At 38.7% G+C, this 7,726-nt stretch overlaps 1 protein-coding gene across 1 annotated transcript in view; it reads left to right on the top strand.

Annotated features, from left to right (window-relative positions):
* The window catches only part of LOC118381309 (voltage-dependent T-type calcium channel subunit alpha-1I-like), a 214,320-nt gene that overhangs the window by 43,738 nt on the left and 162,856 nt on the right, over positions 1-7,726 (top strand). The window lies entirely within an intron of this gene.

The following is a 7,726-nucleotide window of genomic DNA, read 5'->3' as shown; positions in this document are numbered from 1 at the left end:
CTGGTGATTGTCAAGCAAATAACTGCCAGTCTCACCTTCAAGCCACTAATATAGGCCTTTGGAACATCTACATCTAAATAGTCTAATAAACCCATTTAATGTAGCCTACACTATCACAATAAATCCCTTATTTATTTTAGACAGGTCTAAAGAAACATGATATGAAGAAAATGTAATCAATTTCAGAAGAACAGAATAGCATCCTCTGAGTTGTCTTTATGTTAGGCCCTGACTATGGCTGTGCCATATGGCTGTGGGCTACACTGGTTCATTTAGCAGACAACATTTGGTTATAATTCCGTGGCATTATTTTATATTATTAGTATAAAGAATACAATTGAACAAAGCTGAATAAAACACAAAGGATTTTTTCTCCAAACATGTGGCTATTCTGTGTTGAGCAGTTAACAATTCTTGGAAGTGGCGCATGGATATTGTTTTCCATTTTCAGTGATCAGATTTTCCTGCACTTTTCGATGAAACGCACGTTCTGTTATAGTCACAGCCGTGATTTAACCAGTTTTAGAAACGTCTGAGTGTTTTCTATCCACACATACTAATCATATGCATATACTATATTCCTGGCATGAATAGCAGGGCGCTGAAATGTTGTGCGATTTTTAACAAAAAGCTGCGAAAATTTAGCTTCCGCTAAACGATCGACCTCATTGATTTTAAACTGTTTGTTTTTAAATATGCGATTGGTTGTATTCATTTGGGATCTATCGCATCCCACAACTGTCCCAGATTATGTTTGGAATATGTATTTATTGCACACAAGGACAAGTTAATCGATAGAATAGGTCTACTTTTGTACTATGGGGGATAGTAGATTGACATAGGCTAGTGCTTCTGCTGTTCATTAGGTCTACTCATCCTGTTGGCTGAAGGAAAGTAGGCTGAATGTGGACAGTTCTAGCATCTTCAATATGTGCCTTGGAATTCAGTAAGAGGTGTGTATATATATATATATAATGCGTGCAGTTGCTTCCCTGTCTTTATTCACTTGTAGCCTACTTCTTATCTGAAATGCCTGTGAGAAGGACCTGATCAAGTGAGGGGCATTGGCTATAACCTACTAGAAATGAGTGAGAGGTACGGAGCACGGCAGCCGGGAGAAGGGAATTATACTGTAATTAGCCTGTTATATTCAGCCCAAGGGCACAAAGGCCACTTTGGCCACAAAAGGCATGGATTTTTTTGAGGGGCATTCTGGCCAAACAAGGGAGATGCTGCAGAGAAATGTGAGACCTGGTGAGAATATTATCAAGTGGTTGTCAAAATGTGTGTGTAGCTTGTGACTTTTTTCAAATCATGGTTTGAGATCCATAATGCAGCCTTAGAATGTATTACACATCACAACATATAGCCCAATGTTGTATCACAACTAAAGTTGCATAAGTAACTCAATTAAGGATATAGGAGGACCAGTTTATTATTTAACTGGTGTAAACAACTCAATTAAGGATATAGGAGGACCAGTTTATTCTTTAACTGGTGTAAATAACTCAATTAAGGATATAGGAGGACCAGTTTATTCTTTAACTGGTGTAAATAACTCAATTAAGGATATAGGAGGACCAGTTTATTCTTTAACTGGTGTAAATAACTCAATTAAGGATATAGGAGGACCAGTTTATTCTTTAACTTGTTAGAGAAGTGCTCCCGCTGTGGGAACATCAATCAGCGGAAATTTCAAGTGCGCCACGTATAGTTTTTGATAAAACTCAAACTTTCATTAAAATGCACATACAATGTACTGAATTAAAGTTACACTCGTTGTGAATCTATCCACCAAGTCAGATTTGTAAAATGCTTTTCGGCGAAAGCATGAGAAGCTATTATCTGATAGCATGTATCCCCCAAAATACTGCAACGTCACCTAACGACAGATTTTGCGATAGCCGGGGCTACCCAAAACGCAGAAATAAAATATAAAACATTCATTACCTTTGACGAGCTTCTTTCTTGGCACTCCTAGATGTCCCATAAACATCATTTTGGGTCTTTTTTCGATTAAATCGGTCCATATATAGCCTAGATATCGATCTATGAAGACTGTGTGAACAACAAAAAAAATAGCGTTTTCTAACGTAACGTCATTTTTTAAAATTAAAAAAGTCGACGATAAACTTTCACAAAACACTTCGAAATACTTTTGTAATGCAACTTTAGGTATTAGTACACGTTAATAAGCGATACAATTGATCACGAGGCGATGTAAATTCTATAGGTGTCCGTCTGGAAATAATGTCCGGGTAAATCTCAACCAAAATATCCGGTCGGATACCTGAAGAAATGGCTTGTCTCTTCTTCGTTTGACCAAGAAACAAATCGTAGGCAAATGGCAAGACTGTTGACATTGTGTGGAAGCTGTAGGTATTGCAACCTCGACCTCATTTAATCTGGGTCACCTTTAAAATGTTTGTTAAACTATTAGGCCATTTTTTCACATTCTAAACCCAGTAATACACTCACAGCAGTAGGCTATAAGCGTGAATGTTCCTAAATGGAGTCAATTAGCAGGAAAACACTGTTCTTGAATTGACAGCAAATGTGATTATGGATGTAATGCTTTATTATAAAGGAGCATTTTTATGGTGAAAATGATCTTCCCCAAACTAGAAACTTGCTGCCAATGTCTGCCATGTAAGTCCCACACTGGTTAGAAAGCAGATTAATGTGCTTCATTTTAAGAAGTTATTTGGCCACTTTAGTTGAGTTGTGCGAGTTGTGTGACTACGATTTTTAAAAGTTGCGCTGTTTCTTGCCTTAATGCACAACCTGGGCATCATTCAACCTGGGCATCATTCAACCTGGGCATCATTCAACCTGGGCATCATTCAACCTGGGCATCATTCAACCTGGGCATCATTCAACCTGGGCATCATTCAACCTGGGCATCATTCAACCTGGGCATCATTCAACCTGGGCATCATTCAACCTGGGCATCATTCAACCTGGGCATCATTCAACCTGGGCATCATTCAACCTGGGCATCATTCAACCTGGGCATCATTCAACCTGGGCATCATTCAACCTGGGGATCATTCAACCTGGGCATCATTCAACCTGGGCATCATTCAACCTGGGCATCATTCAACCTGGGCATCATTCAACCTGGGCATCATTCAACCTGGGCATCATTCAACCTGGGCATCATTCAACCTGGGGATCATTCAACCTGGGCATCATTCACAAGTGATAGGCTAATATTGTCACCCATGAGACTATTCTTAATTTAATGTTGTCTTTACATATACTAAATAATATATGTGTGATATATGTTTTGATTTAGAATGGACCATTATCATGCACCTGTCTCAGAACAGGGGCATGGGAAAAATACATGTCATCTATTTACTTAAATAGCGAATGGAGGACTATGCACTTAAATAGCGAATGGAGGACTATGTACTTAAATAGCGAATGGAGGACTATGTACTTAAATAGTGCATGGAGGACTATTTACTTAAATAGTGAATGGAGGACTACGTACTTAAATAGCGAATGGAGGACTATTTACTTAAATAGCGAATGGAGGACTATGTACTTAAATAGCGAATGGAGGACTATTTACTTAAATAGTGAATGGAGGACTATGTACTTAAATAGCGAATGGAGGACTATTTACTTAAATAGTGAATGGAGGACTATGTACTTAAATAGCGAATGGAGGACTATTTACTTAAATAGCGAATGGAGGACTATGTACTTAAATAGCGAATGGGGACTATTTACTTAAATAGCGAATGGAGGACTATTTACTTAAATAGCGAATGGAGGACTATGTACTTAAATAGCGAATGGAGGACTATGTTCTTAAATAGCAAATGGAGGACTATGCACTTAAATAGCAAATGGAGGACTATGTACTTAAATAGCAGATGGAGGACGCATTTACCATGGTTCATTTTCATGCCAGCCAGGTAGGCTATACTCCTGTTGTAAAGCGAACCAATGTGCTTAATATTAGGAAAGTTGAGAAATAAGTATAGTAGACCTAGCCTATAGAAAGCTGATGATACCCTCCTCTTTTTAATAGAGGCCATCAAAACTGTTTTCTTACGCAATTGCATATCCTATAGAAATGTTGCGCAACATGAGCTAATGGGCTCTCTTGAAGTGTTTGATTAGATGTTTTAATACATTTGCATTGATGTCATTAGAATGATTAGAGGGACAATAGAGTGCTGAGTACCAGGCAGTTAGCATGTTTGGAGCAGCAGCATCAGAGTTTGGAGAAGCCTAATTACTGTGCTTAAACTATCAAATGTAATTTGGTCACGTTAACAGTCCTAGTTACAGTTCAAATAAGGAAATCAGTCAATTTTTATACATTTATATACATTCCTTAGCCCATAATCTATGGATTTCACATGACTGGGAATACAGATTATGCATCTGTAGGTTGCTCAGAAAACCAGTCAGTATCTGGTGTGACCACCATTTGCCTCATGCAGCGCGACACATCTCCTCTGCACAGAGTTGATCAGGCTGTTGACACATCTCCTCTGCACAGAGTTGATCAGGCTGTTGATTGTGGCCTGTGGAATGTTGTCCCCAGCCTAAAACCCCAAACAGCTTCAATGGCTGTCCCTAGAAAGGCCAAAACCTAGGAAGAAACCTTGTTGGATATTGAGGATGTTCAACTGGAACAGAACGCTGGAGCAGCAGCACAGTCAGGTGGACACTTCAATCCAGAGCATCCCAAACATGCTGAATGGTTGACATGTCTGGTGACTATGCAGGCCATGGAAGAACTGGGACATTTTCAGCTTCTAGGAATTGTGTACAGATCCTTGTGACATGGGTCCGTGCGTTATCATGCTGAAACATGAGGTGATGGTGGCAGATGAATGGCACAACAATGTATCTTTGTGCATTCAAATTGCCATACATAAAATGCAGTTGTGTTAGTTGTCCGTAGCTTATGGCTGCCCATACTATAACCCCACCCCCACCATGGGGCACTCTGTTCACAATGCTGACATCAGAAAACTGCCAACACAACGCAATATACACGTGGTCTGCAGTTGTGAGGGACGGGTGGACATACTGCACAATTCTCTGAAACCACTTTGGAGGCGGCTTATGGTATAGAAAGGAGAAATGCTCACTAACAAGGATGCAAACAAAATAATTCTCTATATTCAATTCTCTGGGGATAGTAGTGGTAATGGTAGTAGTAAGGATAGTAGTAAGGATAGTAGTGGTAATGGTAGTAGTAGGGATAGTAGTGATAATGGTAGTAGTAGGGATAGTAGTGGTAATGGTAGTAGTAGGGATAGTAGTGATAATGGTAGTAGTAGGGATAGTAGTGGTAATGGTAGTAGTAGGGATAGTAGTGATAATGGTAGTAGTAGGGATAGTAGTGGTAATGGTAGTAGTAGGGATAGTAGTGATAATGGTAGTAGTAGGGATAGTAGTGGTAATGGTAGTAGTAGGGATAGTAGTGGTAACATTGAGTGGCTGCTGCCAACACACTGACACTGACACTGACTCAACTCCAGCCACTTTAATAATGGGAATTGATGGGAAATGATGTAAATATATCACTATCCACTTTAAACAATGCTACCTTATATAATGTTACTTACCCTACATTATTCATCTCATATGCATACGTATATACTGTACTCTATATCATCGACTGCATCCTTATGTAATACATGTATCACTAGCCACTTTAACTATGCCACTTTGTTTACATACTCATCTCATATGTATATACTGTACTCGATACCATGTGCTGTATCTTGTCTATGCTGCTCTGTACCATCACTCATTCATATATCCTTATGTACATATTCTTTATCCCCTTACACTGTGTATAAGACGGTAGTTTTGGAATTGTTAGTTAGATTACTTGTTGGTTATTACTGCATTGTCGGAACTGGAAGCACAAGCATTTCGCTACACTCGCATTAACATCTGCTAACCATGTGTATGTGACAAATAACATTTGTTTTGATTTGATTTAGTGGTAATGGTAGTAGTGTAACTAATAATGGTGGTAATGGTGGTAGTGTAAATAATAGTAGCGGTAATGGTAATAGTGTAAATAATAATGGTGGTAATGGTAGTAGTAGGGATAGTAGTGGTAATGATAGTAGTGGTAATGGTAATAGTGTAAATAATAATGGTGGTAATGGTAGTAGTGTAAATAATAATGGTGGTAATGGTAGTAGTTTAACTAATAATGGTGGTAATGGTAGTAGTGTAACTAATAATGGCGGCAATGGTAGTAGTGTAAATAATAATGGTGGTAATGGTAGTAGTGTAAATAATAATGGTGGTAATGGTAGTAGTGTAAATAATAGTAGTGGTAATGGTAATAGTGTAAATAATAGTAGCGGTAATGGTAGTAATGTGAATAATAATGGTGGTAATGGTAGTAGTAGGGATAGTAGTGATAATGGTAGTCGTGTAAATAATAGTGGTGGTAATGGTAGTAGTGTAAATAATAATGGCGGTAATGGTAGTAGTGTAAATAATAATGGTGGTAATGGTAGTAGTTTAACTAATAATGGTGGTAATGGTAGTAGTGTAACTAATAATGGTGGTAATGGTAGTAGTGTAAATAATAATGGTGGTAATGGTAGTAGTGTAAATAATAATGGTGGTAATGGTAGTAGTGTAAATAATAATGGTGGTAATGTAGTAGTGTAAATAATAGTAATGGTAGCATTCATTCTAGTAGTATTAATAGAAGCATGTTCATTTCCATGTTTAGCCTTTTATTGTCCCCATTATTTATCACATTCTTCTATTATCATCCACTGATGCAGTGTTGCAGTTCTTGACACAAACCTGTTACCTCGTTCAAAGGCACTTCAACCTTTTGTCCCTCCCATTCACCCTCTGAAAGGCACCTACTACCATACCTCGTTCAAAGGCACTTCAACCTTTTGTCCCTCCCATTCACCCTCTGAAAGGCACCTACTACCATACCTCGTTCAAAGGCACTTCAACCTTTTGTCCCTCCCATTCACCCTCTGAAAGGCACCTACTACCATACCTCGTTCAAAGGCACTTCAACCTTTTGTCCCACCCATTCACCCTCTGAAAGGCACCTACTACCATACCTCGTTCAAAGGCACTTCAACCTTTTGTCCCACCCATTCACCCTCTGAAAGGCACACATACACAATCCATGTCTCAATTGTTTTAACAAATGACATCAATAAGGGATCACAGCTTTCACTTGGATTCACCTGGTCAGTCTGTCATGGAAACATCAGGTGTTCATAATACTTTGTCAATATTTACGCAATCTTTCTCACGTCAATAAAGCTATTTGAATTTGATTTTGAGAGAGAGTCTGTCTGTCTCTGTTGCTACGTGCTCTTCTCTCTCTGTGTGTTCCAGAGCTCATCCCAAACCACTTCAACACCCAATCAGCATCATAAGTACCTTATTATTTCCTGAGTTGTTCTACGGAAAGCGAACGGTCCAAAAGACAAGGCTGCTGATTGTTTTCACAGATTTTGATGAGATCAGAGATAGTAAACAATTTAGTTGTTGAGTCCAAATTGTGCCAGGCAATCACACATTCACACAATTTATTTTCCTCTTCCGATGACAGATACCCCCACACACACACAGCTATTCATTGTGAGAACGATTGAGTGGCCTCTTAGTTGGATGTGATGATACTTGAGTTAATGTTGCTTTGCTTCATTCTCAAGTGTGATGCTACAACCAAACCTTTCCTATTCATAAT

The sequence above is a fragment of the Oncorhynchus keta genome, chromosome 10, assembly GCF_023373465.1.
Source record: "Oncorhynchus keta strain PuntledgeMale-10-30-2019 chromosome 10, Oket_V2, whole genome shotgun sequence".
NCBI lineage: Eukaryota > Metazoa > Chordata > Actinopteri > Salmoniformes > Salmonidae > Oncorhynchus > Oncorhynchus keta.
The sequence above is the reverse complement of the archived record's forward strand: the minus strand, read 5'-3'. Positions and strand labels throughout refer to the sequence as shown.